Source organism: Eubalaena glacialis, chromosome 2 (assembly GCF_028564815.1).
Source record: "Eubalaena glacialis isolate mEubGla1 chromosome 2, mEubGla1.1.hap2.+ XY, whole genome shotgun sequence".
Classification (NCBI taxonomy): domain Eukaryota; kingdom Metazoa; phylum Chordata; class Mammalia; order Artiodactyla; family Balaenidae; genus Eubalaena; species Eubalaena glacialis.
The window spans coordinates 164,635,588-164,650,853 of NC_083717.1; the positions used below are offsets into that span (position 1 = coordinate 164,635,588).

The following is a 15,266-nucleotide window of genomic DNA, read 5'->3' on the forward strand; positions in this document are numbered from 1 at the left end:
CAGCCAGAATTAAGGGGGAAATCCTAGAACAAAATGAACTGCAGGAGGTGTGGATCCCAAAATCTATCTAAAACATCCACCCAACTTCTTGGCAAGGAAGGAAGGAAGGAAGGAATAAGGGAGGGAGGGAGAGAGAAAGGGAAAAGAAAAGAATAAAAAGAAAGGACTTCCCTGGTGGTCCAGTAGTTGGGACTTCACCTTCCAATGTCGGGGGTGCAGGTTCAAGCCCTGGTTGGGGAGCTAAGATCCCACACACCTCATGGCCAAAGGACCAAAACATAAAACAGAAGCAATATTGTAACAAATTCAATAAAGACTTTTTTTTTTTTTAATTTATTTATTTTTGGCTGTGTTGGTTCTTCGTTTCTGTGCGAGGGCTTTCTCTAGTTGTGGCAAGCGGGGGCCACTCTTCATTGCGGTGCGCGGGCCTCTCACTATCGCGGCCTCTCTTGTTGTGGAGCACAGGCTCCAGACGCGCAGGCTCCGTAGTTGTGACTCACGGGCCTAGTTGCTCCGCGGCATGTGGGATCTTCCCGGACCAGGGCTCGAACCCACGTCCCCTGCATTGGCAGGCAGATTCTCAACCACTGCGCCACCAGGGAAGCCCCAATAAAGACTTTTAAAAACTGGTCCACATCAAAAAAAAAAAAATCTAAAAAATAAATAAATAAATAAATAGAAAGAAGGAAAGGAAGGAAAAGGCATCAACTGGAAGCTGAAAGAACTGAGCAGAAAATTCAACTATTGTTGAGTGCAGGAAAACATAGTTTGGAATTTGAGTCTAGCCAAGTTGATAACGATTACTCTTCAAAGGAACATAGCAGAATCTAGTCTCCACATTGTACATTCCTTTATAACCAGCATCCAATTATAAATCACTAGATATGCAAAGTAACAGTAAAATGTGACCCATACTCAGGGGAAAAAAAAAAAAAGGAACTCTGAGATTATCTAGATGCTGTTGCAATAAATAGACAGGACTAAGGCAACCACTATAAATATGTTCAAGGACTTCAGAAAAAAATAGTCACAGCAAATGAACATAATGGGATAATCACAGCAGAAAAATAGAAACTATAAAAACAGAATCAATGGAGTTTTAGAGCTGGAAAGTACAATAACTGAAATGAAAAATTCATTGGATGTTTTTAACAGCATTTTGGAGGCAGCTGAAGAAACAGTGAACATGAAGGTAGATCTTAGAGATTATTCAACCTACAGGACATAGACAAAAGTCCCACACATTTGGAAATTAATCAATACATTTATAAAAATCCATGACTTATTTCATAAGGGAAATTTGAAAATATTTTGAATGGAATTATAATGAAAATATAAGATATCAAAGTTCATATGATGCAGCTAAAGGAGTTCTCAGAGGAAATTTTACATCTTTAAATTCATATATTAGGAATGAAGAAGACATTAAAATCAATCATCTATTCATACATTGATTAATGGATACATAAAATGTGGTGAATCCATACAATGAAATATTATTTGGTGGTTAAAAGGAATAAAGTGCTGACACATGCTACAACATGGATGAACCTTGAAAACATGTTTAGTGAAAGAAGCCAGTCACAAAAGACCACATATTGTATGATTCCATTTATAAGAAATGTCCCAAACAGGCAAATTATAAAGACAGAAATTAGGTTAGTGGTTGTTTAGAGCTGAGGGAGGAAGTTAGCAAGGGGCGGGGTGACTGAAAAAGGGTATAGGATTTCTTTTGGGGGTGATAAAAATACTGTAAAATGTATTTGATTTTGGTTGCACAGCTTTGTGAATATACTAAGAACCATCATGCTGTACACTTTAAATGGGTGAATTGTATAGAATGTGAGTTCTATCTCCATAAAGCTGTTACCAAAAAAAAAATCTAAATATTCAACATAAGAAACTAGAAACGAAGTGAGCAAATTAAACCCAATGTAAGTAAAAATTAGGAAATAAAAGATAAGAGCACAAGTCAATGTACTAGAAAAGAGATGAACAACAGAGAAAATAAAGCCAAAAGTTGGTTCTCTGAAATTAGTCAAAGTGGTAAACACCTAGCAAGAGTGATAAAGAAAAAAAGAGAGAAAATATAAATTACCTATGTCAGGAATGGGAGAGAGAAACACCAGTCCTGCAGACATTGGGTGGTCGCATGGCTGTAAGTATATGTGCCAAAATTCAGTAAACTATATGCTTAAAATGGGTGAATTTGATTGTAAGCAAGTTAAACCTCAATAAAGCTGTAAAAGAAACAATCAGTGTAATCTACTTGATTAATAGAATAAAGAAGAAAAGCCATGTGATTATATCAATTGATGACAATTCTCCAGACTTTGAGATAGAGGACTCTTAAATTAGTTATTTGCACACTGATCTAAGCATCTTTCTTGACCGTTGCTTGGTAAGAGTGATCCCCATCCATCTCCATGATGTGAGACTGTACATCTTTCAAAGGCCATGTTATTTCCTCTCATCAAGGTACCCCATGATTTGTAATGACATTCCCACCCTGCCTCTACCCTTTTTCTTTCTCACTTGAAAAGGCCCAGGTGAAACTCTGAAGATTTGCTTGTGCTAGCCACTTCTGTCTTAGCAGGATTCCAAGAACAGGTCACTGACTAACCGCTACTACAGTTTATTGACCTTGTTGTGACAAAACCATCCCATTCCATTCCATTCAGTGGTTTCTTTTTCCTCCTGTGGTGGTGATGTATTATAACAAAATGAAGTTCAGTGCCTGGTTCTGTGAGTGAACACATATCCAAGGAGGATCAAATAGGCAGAGATGGCCCTGTGGGAACCTCACCTCGGGTCTATGACAAAGAACAGGAAAAGCCTGAGATTTTCTTTAAAAGCGTAACCAGAAGTCACAGTTAGTTCCTACTGAGTAAAGGGAAGAAAAGGTGAAAATAAGTTTCCTTTATTCCTATGTTATTCACACTGCTGAAAACCGTAAAAGGGAGACCTCTTTATGTATGATTCTTGAAGGTTTTCTTATTGAATAATACTGCTTTGTGGCTTTGTAGTGTCTCAGACTTACTCTGGGTAGTATTGATTTCTACCAAATTCTAGCCTTTGCAATGTTAGGGCTTCTGGACAGAATCCTGAGGCAAGATAGACAAGTCTTTCCATGTTTTTCCATGTAGACTAAAGACCCAGTAGGAAGAAGTTGTAAGGCAGTAGAGTACAGGGTTTAAGACAATGGACTTGGTGTCAAATAAGCCTAGGTTCCAGTCTCAATTTTGCCAGTGATGGAGTGACTGGCCTTGGGCAGCTGTTTAATCTTTCTGAGCCTTAGTTTCTTCATCTCTAGGATGGGTATAATAACACTACCTGCCTCATAGGGTAACCAGGAGAATCACATAAAATAATGATTTTAAGGGCATATGATGGTGTCTGACAAAGAATAGAAGAACTCATAATATTTATTTCTTCATGTTTACGTATATTTTCTGCTAGGCAAATTGGCACACTAGAACATTGCTGGAAGGAATATAAATTTGTACAGTCTTTTTGGAGGGCCATTTCTGTTAAATTTTTTAAATCTCATGGGCTTCAAGCCTGCAATTGCACTTCTAGTTGTCTATATTAGAGAACTATTCATAAGTGCATATTTAACTGAAAACTTGAATTTCATATGCTAGTAAGCCTTATTAAACATACCTATAGACAACATTTTCCCTGGGTCCTACACTGTGCCCTTCTGAACTAATTTATTGAAGAATAATCAACAGGTTTCTCAGGCTTCCAAGAAAGTCAGTCGTAGTCTCCTGCTATTTTAGAAATAGATGTTATATAAGCCCTTAGAATTATAGATTGTACAATTTTTTTAAAACTTAGAAATAATATGGCTTAAGCATCTCCTCTTATAGATGAGAAAAATTTAGGCCCCCAGTTACCCAACTAGCTAATGATGGAACCCAGGACAAATTAGTGCTATTAGCAGTTTGTGTTCTCAAAACCCAACTGTGTCCTTTACATTGCCTGAGAATTCATTCTTACTTATTGTCAGTGCAGCAGGCATAGCTAGTTGTTTACCCAATATCTCTTTTTTCCTTCCTAAAAACAATAACTACCCAGCTTCCCTTGCAGCCAGACTTAGTTCTGGCCAGTGAGATATAAATGGAAATCCACTGGGTGAGGGCTTTCAGGAAAGCCATTGTCTTCCTGATTTAAAAAGAGCAGGCTATATAGCTAGCATGCAATTTCTTTACCCTTCTCCATGTTTCCTCCTGAAATGAAGACACGCTATCTGGAGTGTCAACTGCCATATTGTCCCTATGGTGACAGAGAAGGACTATAGAAGGAGTCTGGGCATTGGTGACATTTTGAGCCCCTGCATCGACCTCAGACTGGCTCTTCTTGTTGCTTCTTATTATGCTAGAAAAATAAGCCTCTTTTTGGTTAAGCGACTGCGGTCCTATTTTACATTCCTCTCAATTCCCAAAAAGAATAGAGGCTGTGGGGTATAAACTCTGCCATACCTAAATTCATCTTGCCTTATTCATTCTTAGAGGAGGAAGGGACCATCTTTCTTTCCAAACGTAACCATTTCCATCTCTTTCTGTCTCCTTCCATCTCCTTTTCTTTTTTGACATACCAAAATGTTTATTTTGTATTTATGAATACTATTACTGTTATTACATCTTAGTTTGGTAAGGTACTTGGAAGAACAATATTTTATTAAAGAATTTATCAAAAGTTTTGTAAGCTGTAAAACACTAAATATAGATTACTTTATTAATTTTACTTTTTTTTTTTTAAAGCAACACAAGTGGACTTTTTTTTTTTTTTTAAGGGAACACTATTTATTTATTTATTTATTTTGGCTGTGTTGGGTCTTCGTTTCTGTGCGAGGGCTTTCTCTAGTTGCGGCGAGCGGGGGCCACTCTTCATCGCAGTGCTCAGGCCTCTCACTGTTGCGGCCTCTCTTGTTCCGGAGCACAAGCTCCAGACGCGCAGGCTCATTAGTTGTGGCTCACGGGCCTAGTTGCTCCGCGGCATGTAGGATCTTCCCAGACCAGGGCTGGAACCCGTGTCCCCTGCATTGGCAGGCAGATTCTCAACCACTGAGCCACCAGGGAAGCCCATTAATTTTACTTATAATTTTAACTAATATTAGTTTTACCTCTGCTGCTACTATTACTATTTTTTTGTTTTTTGTTTTTTTTAACATCTTTATTGGAGTATAATTGCTTTACAATGGTGTGTTAGTTTCTGCTTTATAATAAAGTGAATCAGCTGTACATATACATATATCCCCATATCTCCTCCCTCTTGCGTCTCCCTCCCATCCTTCCTATCCCACCCCTCTAGGTGGTCACAAAGCACTGAGCTGATCTCCCTGTGCTATGCGGCTGCTTCCCACTAGCTATCTGTTTTACATTTGGTTGTGTATATATGTCCATGCCACTCTCTCACTTCGTCCCAGCTTACCCTTCCTCCTCCCCGTGACCTCAAGTCCATTTTCTACGTCTGCGTCTTTATTCCTGTCCTGCTCCTACGTTCTTCAGAACCTTTTTTTTTTCTTTAGATTCCATATATATGTGTTAGCATATGGTATTTGTTTTTCTCTTTCTGACTTACTTCACTCTGTATGACAGTCTCTAGGTCCATCCACCTCACTACAAATAACTCAATTTTGTTTCTTTTTCTGGCTGAGTAATATTCCATTGTATATATGTGCCACATCTTCTTTATCCATTCATCTGTCGATGGACACTTAGGTTGCGTCCATGTCCTGGCTATTGTAAATAGAACTGCAGTGAACATTGTGGCACATGACTCTTTTTGAATTATGTTTTTCTCAGGGTATATGCCCAGTAGTGGGATTGCTGGGTCATATGGTAGTTCTATTTTTAGTTTTTTAAGGAACCTCCATAATGTTTTCCATAGTGGTTGTATCAATTTATATTCCCACCAGCAGTGTAGGAGGGTTCCCTTTTCATCACACCCTTTCCAGTATTTATTGTTTCTAGCTTTTTTGATAATGGCCATTCTGACCGGCATGAGGTGATACCTCACTGTAGTTTTGATTTGCATTTCTCTAACAATTAGTGCTGTTGAGCATCTTTTCATGTGCCTCTTGACCATCTGTATGTCTTCCTTGGTGAAATGTCTATTTAGGTCTTATGCCCATTTTTTAACTGGATTGTTTGTTTTTTTGATATTGAGCTCCATGAGCTGTTTGTATATTTTGGAGATTAATCCTTTGTCTGTTGTTTCACTTGCAAATATTTTCTCCCATTCTGAGGGTTGTCTTTTTGTCTTGTTTATGTTTTCCTTTGCTGTGGAAAAGCTCTTAAGTTTAATTAAGTCCCATTTGTTTTTTTTGTTTGTTTTTATTTCTGTTACTCTAGGAGGTGGGTCAAAAAAGATCTTGCTGTGGTTTATGTCAAAGAGTGTTTTTCCTATGTTTTCCTCTAAAAGTTTTATAGTTTCTGGTCTTACATTTAAGTCTTTAATCCATTTGGAGTTTATTTTTGTGTATGGTGTTAGGTAGTGTTCTAATTTCATTCTTTTACATGTAGCTGTCCAGTTTTCCCAGCGCCACTTATTGAAGAGCCTGTCTTTTCTTCATTGTATGTTCTTGCCTCCTTTGTCGTAAATTAGGTGCCCATATGTGCTTGGGTTTATCTCTGGGCAGTCTATCCTGTACCATTGATCTATGTTTCTGTTTTTGTGCCAGTACCATGCTGACTTGATTACTATAGCTTTGTGGTATTGTTTGAAGTCAGGGAGCCTGATTCCTCCAGCTCTGTTTTTCTTTCTCAAGATTGCTTTGGCTATTCAGGGTCTTTTGTGTTTCCATACAAATTTTAAGATTTTTTGTTCTAATTCTGTGAAGAATGCCATTGGTAGTTTGATAGGGATTGCACTGAATCTGTAGATTGCTTTGGGTAGTATAGTCATTTTCACAATATTGATTCTTCCAATCCAAGAACATGGTATATTTCTTCATCTGTTTATGTCATCTTTGATTTCTTTCATCAGTGTTTTACAGTTTTCTGAGTACAAGTCTTTCGCCTCCCTAGGCAGGTTTATTCCTAGGTATTTTATTCTTTTTGTTGCAATGGTAAATGGGAGTGTTTAAAAACAGCTTTTAAATTTTCCTTCAGCTTTGGCTCCCTTCCAAAATACCATTCTTTTGCTTCACTTCACATCTAAAAATCTTGGGAGAAGAGACTCCCAAAGCCTGCCCTCCCTATGGCTAAAAATGAATTACAAATGCCCTGATTCAACCAACACCTTTCACTGTTCTTTCTATGTGAACTTTGTAACATTTGACATTGTTGGCCCACCTTTCCCATCTTGGACTCTGACCTCTCTTGACTTCCTGACACCACACTCTCCCACCTCTCTGACCCCATCGCTGCCCAGGCTCCTTCCCTGGCCCCTCTTTCCCTGCCTTGTCTTTGGATGCTGGTGTCCTGCTAGACCCTCTCTGTCCACACCTTTCTCTGGGAAGCCTCTCTCACTTACGTGGCTTCTGTTACTTGCTATTTGCTAATTGTCTACAAACTACTTACATATCCCCTAGTTGTTTTTTTCCTGAACTTCAGATCAATATTTTTAGTCAGTTCCAACTGCTGGAACTTCAAATTCAGTATGTCCAAAGCCAAAACCGCAATTTCTCCTGTCCCCCCCCCAAACCCCCTTTCTATAAAGTGAATAATCATACATGCAGGTATTCGAAGCAGAAACCTTAAACGTATAGTCAATCCTATTATAAGCCTAAAAATTTGAAGTCATCCTTGAAAATTTTGTTGTACAAAATTGATCGATGAAAACCACAGGGTTCATGGGGAAAGTGAGCACAACACTCAGAAACTTCATCAGTGACATTTAAAAAAAAGAGATAGAAACCTATTAAATGTTAGCATGGTCTTACACATGTTCAGTAGTTGAGAAATACATAAATAATAGAATAAATGTGGCACTTTCAAAAGACCTGAAGTTTGCTTGGGGAAGTGGGCGTCAGAAGGGCTGCAGTTTGTGGGTTATTGTCAAGTGGTGGAAATCAGGCAGAAAGTTGTCACCCCAGATGTGGATAAGTGTGACTCATAACACACATGGTGAACTGAGGAAGCTGGTAAATGTCTGAGGGGCGTGTGTGTGTGTGTGTGTGTGTGTGTGCATGTGTGTATGCGTGTGTATCATGTATTCCTAAACTAGGTGCAGTTTTCTGCCTTCACCTAGTGTTTTTTGAGGGACAGTTATGCTCAAAATGTTCCCTAATATCTCAGTAGGGTTGGAACAAATTTGAATTCTCAAAGCAAAGACTATAGTTGAACTACTGTGTCCTGAAAAACTCCATCTTTTCACCCACACAGGCCCTTGGTCGTGAATTCCCGTGCATTTTGCTCCAATTCACACCCGTTCTCTTCTCCTCTTCACTTCTTCGCCGTCCCTGCCGCTGCGGCTCCAACCCGGACGATCATCACCTCCCATGGTAACAGCCGCCCCTGCTCTTTCCACTGCAAGGGCCCTGTCCCGCCCCCATCAAAGGCTTGGGAACTGCCACACCTGCAGGCGTATCCCTGAGCAAACATCAGCCGGCAAGGGCTTCTGTTACTTGATCAGGACATGGCCCCTGATCCCTGAGCCATTTGTTCATTTTAAGATGGGGCAGTGATAGCTTTCCAATAGAGTTGTCGTGAGGATTAAAGGAGGGAATCTATGTAAAGCATCAACATGGCATCGAGCACATAGAAGGCATTCAATAAGTGATTATTCTTCTTCCCCTTTCCTATTTCTCAATTTAAAAATAGGATTTTAAAATATTAAGAATACATGTAGTGACTCTACACTTCCCGTGGGATCTAGTGCAATCCTTTGAGAAGGGCTTAGAAGACCCTCTCAACCTGTATCTGACACAGGTTTCAGCCTTGTATTCTTTATCCCCAGCCCAGCTCCCAAGTCACCTCCTTTCTGAAATCTTCCCAACTGCCTCCCTCATCCAGAAAAAAACTTTGTCTTTCCCCATGAACCCCACCATGCAATGTACATACACCTCTGATATGGCATCTCCCTAGTCCTCTGTAGTAGATGCAGTTTGCCACCTGCCAAACACCCAGAGCTCTCACCCAATTCTCCTTTGCTAACAGAACTCAGTTTTATTCAGGTATCTACTCCTGCCCCCATGAGACTCGAGGATGGTGACCTCATTCTCAGCATTAGGAATACAACCTAACTAGTCTGTGCCCGTCAGAGTTGTCTCATTCCCTTTGCCAGTGATGAAGTTTGGAATGGGCACATGACCTGATTCTGGGAACTAAGACATGAAGGAACATCTGCTGGGAAATTTGTGAGAAGTGTCCTCTTTTCTTAAAAAAAAAAAAAAAAAAGATACAGGAAGAAATGGTTTTCTTTCTTCCTTTGGCTGTTGTGATATCTGATGTGATGGCTGGAACTGCTGCAGCCATATTATCTCTAGCCTGGTTTAGACACCAGTGCACATAGAACAGGGCAAATTCAAGAGTATTACAGAGAAGAGGAACTAAAATTTATGTAATGTTCATGGCAACTGCCCTAACTCTGGACTATTTGATATTTGAGGCAATAAATGTCTTTGTTGTTCAAGCCATTCTGAGTTAGGTTTTCTGTCACTTGTAGTGGAACACACCTTGAGGAAAATTGGCATTAGAGTTATTTTTGAGTCTCTCTCCCCAGTGATGTTGAGAACCCCAAAGAACGCCTTTGATTTTATACCCCCAGCACTAGGAAGCCCATGCCACTTACTGGATGCTCAGCACATTTTTGTTGGATGGACGGATGGATGGATGGATGGAAAGACAGATGAATCTTCTGGCATCCTGTCCATTGTGCTTTCCAGTATGTGCCTCCTTCTCAAATATCCTGCTAATCCTTTTATCCTTGACATTAGATAAAATATCAAGGGGAGGTAAGGTGTTTAGTCAGGAAGTCCAGAAAGCCATAAAACAGAAAGGCAGCCAAGATTGGTATCCTAGGAGTGCCTCAAGGTTAGTCAGGGTTCTTTCCAATGTCCCACAGCTGCTTTCATTCTCAACTCTGGCAAGAGCCTAGAGAAGATAAGCTATACATAGGAAGGTACCCATGCATTAAATCCAAGAAGCAAGGTGAACATTTTGTAACAAAATTGGAGAATGGTGACCTGTATTCCCAAACCACTGAAGTACCAACAAGCAGTCACTGAAGGGCCTGAAACCAGGGCCAGGTTTTCTTTGCAGACAGTAGTGTGTTGTAAACTGGCTCTTTGGAAGGAAAGCTGTAATTTGTAATGTTGTCCTCATTGTGTAAATTCTCCCTCCAGAGCTGATTTCAAGTAACCAAACGCTGAGCAGCTGGCTTGCGGGTGTAAGCTGGCTCCAGCACACTCTACCTACAGGGCAGTGGCCGCTCTGCTCACGAGGCAAGATCAACATTGGCCAAGGCCCTGGAATTCCAGACCACGTGGGACTCTGGTTCCCTCTCTCAGGAATGGCACCTCCATCTATCCAGGTGCCCAAGGGCGAAAGTCATGGAGAGCTACTTTATGGCCCCCTCTGCCCACTTCTAAACAGTGACCACATCTGCTCTCTTCCACCTCCAAAATATCCTTCAAACCCACCTATTTAGCTCCCTCCCCTCTGCTCCTGCCAGGTCCAGGCCTTTATCTTCTCTGGCCCAGACATGGTCTCCTAATTGGTCTCCCTTCATCCACTTTCACCCCCTGAGTAAGTGTATTCTTCATATTGTGCCTGAGTCATCCTCTGAAAATGCAAATCTGATCGTGTTAGTCTTTTGAGGAAAACCTTCACTGGCTCCCTGTAGCTTTAGGATTATGACCAGTCCTTAGCACTCTAGATGCAGCCCTACAGGCGTGGCCTCTCCTTTACTAGCATTTACCCACTACCCTGGCCCTGACTTACTATGCTTCAGCCTCTTTGATGTTGTTTTGGTCCCCCCAATGAGTCCATGCTTTTTCATGCCTAGAGTCTTTATATGTGTCTTTTCCCTTCCCTGGAAAGCTCTTCCCCTCCCCTCTTTATCTCCTCTATTCCTACTCATCCCTTAAGTCTCAGCTTAAAATCAATTCCTCCAGACAGCCTTCCCTTGGATCCTCAGACTAGGTCAGATCCTCCTTTTTTAGATTCCAAAACATCCTGCATTTCTCTTTCCAGTTACCCTTTACCTGCCTTCCCCCCTGGGCCATCAGCTTCCTCACTGCTTATGGTGAGAAATGCTAGGCTCTGGAGGTAGCATTTTTCACATAGCAGCCAGAGTGGTCCTTCTAAAAGGCAAGTCAGCTCTTATCACTCCTCTGTTCAAAATTTTGAATGGCTTTGCATCTCTCTCGGCATAAGCTTCAAGGTCTGTACGAGGGCCTCTAAAGCCCTACAGGTCTGACATCTTCGGTCACTCTCACCCTCTCTTACTCTGCTCTAGCCACACTGGCTTCCTTGCTTGTCCTTGACTATGGCAAACATAATCCTGCCTCAGGACCTTTGCATGTGCTGTTTCTTCTGCAAGAAAACCACAAGGCTCACTCCCTCATTTTCTTCAGATCTCTGCTCAGATGTTACCTTATCAGAGAAGCCTTCATGGTCCAACCTACCTCACTCTGATATTTGTTTTCCAAAACCACCAAGGAATTCTCTGATTCTCAGTGGACACTGATTGGGTGTCCTACAAATTAAATTAAGTTCTGACACTATCTACCTGGAGTTAGTGTTATATGCCACAGGTTAAGAGCTCAGTCCCATAAGACGTCCTCCACTTCAGAGGCCAATCACAAGTCCAGGTTGTTGCCTGTGCTTCTGACTGACTAGCTATAAACGGGAGATTCCTACAACTCCCTCCTCGGGTTTGATTAATTTGCTAGAGTGGCTCAGAGAAAGCAGAGAAACATTTACTTACATTTACCAGTTTATTATAAAGGATAAAAATGAATACCAGATGAAGCAGTACATAGGGCAAGGTCTGGAAGTGTCCCAAGCACAGGAGCTTCTGTCCCCATGTAACTGGGGTGTGCAACCCTCTGGCATGTGAATGCATTCACCAACCCCCAAACTCATCAAGCCTTTCTCTCTCTCTCTTTTTTTTTTCAGTTGAAGTATAGTTGATTTTCAATGTTGTGTTAGTTTCAGGTGTACAGCAAAGTGATTCAGCTATATATATATATATATATATATATATATATATATATATGTGTGTATATATATATATGTGTGTGTGTGTGTGTGTGTGTGTATATATATATATATATATATATATATACACACACACATATATATATATTCCTTTTCAAATTCTTTTCCCATATAGATTATTACAAAATACTGAGTATATTTCCCTGTGCTATACAGTAGGTCCCAAATCTCATTGTTCAAGAGTTTTTATAGCACTTAATCTGTAGCCCCCTCCTTCCCTGTCCCAGAAGTCAGTGGTGGGGCTGAAAGTTACAACCTTCTAATCTCAGGGTCTTTCTGGTGACCACCCCCATCCTGAGGGCCTATCTAGCAGCCCCACGCTGTCATCTCATTAGCATAAATTCAGGTGTGCTCAAAAGGGGCTCGTTAATGAACACAAAAGACACTCCTATCACTCAAGACATTCCAAGGGTTTTAGGAGCTTTGTGACAGGAATTGGGAACAAAGACTAAATATATTTCATATTATACCATACCTAGCAAACCCTCATCTCATCAGTATCTCTCCCCCTTGCCCTGCTTTTTTTTCCTTCTTAGCCCTTATCACAACATGACAAATTACATACTTATTGGCTCGTTTGTTTATTGCCTGTCTCTTCCCCTCTAGAAGATGAGCTCCGGGAGAGCAAGGATTTCATCTATTTTGATCACTCTGTGCCCCTGCCATCCAAAACAGCACCTGGCCTAACAGTACTTCCCTTATAATGATTTATTCAATTGCTGAATCCTGGAAAGTTTTGTGGAAGAAGCTCAGAATGGCTGTGGTACACTGCTGGTTATTTTTAGTTACATTGCCCCCAGGTGATACGTTTACTTGTATTTTATGGTAATATCCTTCCAGCATTGGTCACTCTACTTTTCCACTAATTCACCTTTGTGTGGAGAAAATAGTCCCCTGGGCCATAGTTCTAGCACTTACCATGTACAGTTAGATGCAGCTTTTGAGAAGAAAAAATAGAAGGGTTTGAGGAGACTGTAAAATCTCCCTGTGCTTTGGCACACTCTGAGGAAAAAGGAAAGATACTTTAATACCAAAGTTCAGAGGCACAGTTTATTTTATCCTCTGTCCCTCAGGAGAAATTACTTTTAGTTTAAAGAACAGGCCCAGGTAATTTCTATCAGTAAACAAAGGGAATTTGAAAGTGAATGGATTAACATACCCATATTTGCTCAGTACGAACCAATCAAAAGAGTTTCTTTTGTTCCTTCTTGTCTTAAGGAAAGGATAGTATCAGAGGGTAGGGGGTTTTCTGGGATTCCTTAGAAACGACTTGAAAGTGATAGATCAGATTTGGAGTGAGGGGTGGTTCATGTCCATTAGAAAGGGGGAGAGAGAGAGAGAGTCAGAGACAGAGAGAGAAACAGAGATGCATCTGGATTTCTAACATTGCCATGAGAAATGCCATCTCCTGGTTGGCTAGAACTGAACCCATGTCCCTCCACGAGGCTGACTAGATGCTTCTTGGGCCATTTCGACTGCCCTCTATCCTTGTCTAACCTTGGTTCTGCCCTGACTTGCTGCTTTGGCTGGAGAAGTTCTTTAACATACTTCAGGCTCTGTTTGTAAAATGCAGCCTGGACCCTGTAGAGCAGGATGCTCAAGTGCACAGGCTCTAGAACTTGATGGCTTGGGTTCTAATCCTGGCTCTGTAAGGTACCACATTCCTGAATTGGGCAAGTTATTTAACCTCTCTCACATATAAAATGAGGAAGGCATGTACCCACCACTTAAGATTGTTATAAGGATTAAGTGATGGCTTAATCCAGAACAGTGTCTGGACTTCCAGACTCCCTGGGCAGACTTGGGACAGACAGTGTCAGGACAGGCAGCGTCTGGATCCTGGAAGCCCTGTGTGTGTTTTTTGTCAGCAACTTGTGTGTCCCTGAATGAGTTTCTTATCCAGAATCTTTACTTTCTCAGTTTACAAAATGATGGGCAACCACTGCCAGCACACCTGCTCAGAGGCTTGTCAGTATGGGGATGCATTAGTGGGAGTGGGAAAGGACCTTCCTTGGCAGGTGTGGGGACTGACATAGAAGCTTGGCAATGGTGTGCAAGGTTGCCCTTGGCCTGACTGTTTAGTCCTAGCGTGGAGACAACGGCAGTGTTGCCACACAGTGATGTCAGGGGCTAGGCACACATGTCAGAGATGAATATTCACAGACTACAGCTAAGATATGTACACTCTACAGAGATGAGAAGAAAAACAGAGCAAACTCCCACACATGCTGTCCTATGGCACCAATACCTATTCTCCAACCACCTGAAGAATTTGCCTGCAGGGATGGCAATGAAAATGTGGCCTTGCTCGTTGGACAAGGTCTGGAAAATGTGAATGAGGAAAAAAAAGCTTACAGTTCCATCGGAAAATGCCATATATCTCATGAATGCAGCAGAAGCTCTGGCTGTTGTTAAATGGGAGGCGCTGGTCACAGAGCAGAGGGGAGAGCTCAGAGTCCCTCAGAGCGCCAGCTGTGGTCTCAGAGGGCATCACGAACTCAGAGGGCATTCCCAAGGGAATGAGTGATGCTGGGCTGCGTTCCAGGAAGACAACATCTCTGTGGGAGGAGGAAGATGAGTGCTCTGGCCTCTGCTGCTCCTTATAGCTGGTGGATTACAACACCCTACCATGGGCACACAGTAGCTCGCTACTGCCCCTACTATGGGCAGAGCCTATAAAGACAACAGCTGAAGCCATCATGCTATGTAATTGGGGTAGAGACCCGGATTTTAATCATTTGGAGATGGTTTAAAGACCCATAAATAAATGAGAGGAAAAGGACATAGAGCAGAAGTCCAACAAAGGAGGAGAAGAGAGAAAGGATGAGGACCAAGCCCGAAGGAGACTGCACGCAATCCACAATGGGGACACGTTGTGCTGGTCACCGAGGTGGGAGAAACTCAGCCCTCCTGGAATTAGCAACTCAGGAAAGCCAAGGACACAAGTTCGAAATAATGCCAGGACAGCTATAAAGCAAAAGTCAACCAGTACAAAATAATGACAAACCCCAAAGAGGGATTGCATAGAAGTAAAGAATATTCTGGGGCAGTTGGTGAAGGCTGCTTGAAGAAGTGAGTTCTGAGCCAGGCTGA

General features: G+C 41.5%; 1 long non-coding RNA gene across 1 annotated transcript in view; it reads left to right on the forward strand.

The window, feature by feature from the left end:
• The window catches only part of LOC133085581 (uncharacterized), a 45,535-nt gene extending 37,080 nt beyond the window's left edge, over positions 1-8,455 (forward strand). The window contains exon 3 of the long non-coding RNA XR_009699567.1: positions 8,334-8,455. This is a non-coding gene — a long non-coding RNA (uncharacterized LOC133085581). The remainder of the gene's footprint in view (positions 1-8,333) is intronic.
• The last annotated feature ends 6,811 nt before the right edge of the window (positions 8,456-15,266 follow it).